At 38.1% G+C, this 1,031-nt stretch overlaps 1 long non-coding RNA gene across 1 annotated transcript in view; it reads left to right on the top strand.

Moving 5' to 3' along the window:
* The window catches only part of LOC115069903, a 2,427-nt gene extending 1,933 nt beyond the window's left edge, over positions 1-494 (top strand). The window contains exon 3 of the long non-coding RNA XR_003849147.1: positions 412-494. This is a non-coding gene — a long non-coding RNA (uncharacterized LOC115069903). The remainder of the gene's footprint in view (positions 1-411) is intronic.
* The last annotated feature ends 537 nt before the right edge of the window (positions 495-1,031 follow it).

The following is a 1,031-nucleotide window of genomic DNA, read 5'->3' as shown; positions in this document are numbered from 1 at the left end:
AAAAAAAAACATTGGATTTGCTCTATTTATAAGATGATGACAGTAATTATGTCAATTACCTATTTTTCTAACATATAAAGGAATGCCATAGCAAGAAATTTTTATGCTCAAAATCTAGTGAGCTGAAGATGTAGCCCAGCTGGTAGAGGGCTTGTCTAGCATGTAAGAAACCCTGGGTTTGATCCCTAGCATCAACTGTGTGTAATGGTGCATGCCTGTAATCCCAGCATCTGGAAGGTGAATGTAGGAAAACCAGAAGATCAAGGTAATCCTTGGCTACAAAGCAAATTACAGAAAACAAAAAGACTCAGAATTTAGGTGTTCTTCAAGTAAAGAGTCTTGGAAAAACCTGTTAAATAATATGCTGTCTGCTAACTGTGTCTCTCGTCTTTATCCACTTTTATTCCAAAGACAATGAACATAAAGAGCTTTTCAAGAGAGAAAACCAAGTCACAGAAAAATTAGCTGAGTTTTATGCTCAGTCCTCCTTATACGAAAATACAAGAGCTGCTCTGGATCAACTTTCAGGGGAACAGAGGGTGGAGAGTGTCTCAGCCTTCCAGGAGATCACATGTGTCACCTCCTTCTGGCATCAGCTCAGGTGGATTATCTGGCGATCATTCAAAAACTACAAGGGTTTTCTCCGGGTCACTATGATTCAGGTAATCTGATGAGTTATTTATTGTGCTATGAAAAACTCGTGTGGAAGCAATCTGGCCCTGATGCAGTCTGCGTCAGGGTCACACTTCCCTCCTGCCCTCTTCTCCTGAGTATTTGTCATCCCCACTATACCTGGGGTACGGAGATATTCAACAAAGCCAGTAAAACACAATTAACTTTCTACCAACGGAAAAGTTTTTAGTAATATTTTGGCTGCTGAGCTCAAAATTTGTTGTTAGAACTATAATGAATATCTGAATAGAAAGTTTTCAAATATTATAAAATGTTTTTCAGCACACTTGGGATTTTCTCACACTTATCCATTTCCATTCATTGATTCATTCCATAAATTCAAAACACAATAGTGAATA

The sequence above is a fragment of the Nannospalax galili genome, unplaced genomic scaffold, assembly GCF_000622305.1.
Source record: "Nannospalax galili isolate Female #2095 unplaced genomic scaffold, S.galili_v1.0 scaffold7235, whole genome shotgun sequence".
In the NCBI taxonomy this organism is placed as follows: Eukaryota; Metazoa; Chordata; class Mammalia; order Rodentia; family Spalacidae; genus Nannospalax; species Nannospalax galili.
The sequence above is the reverse complement of the archived record's forward strand: the minus strand, read 5'-3'. Positions and strand labels throughout refer to the sequence as shown.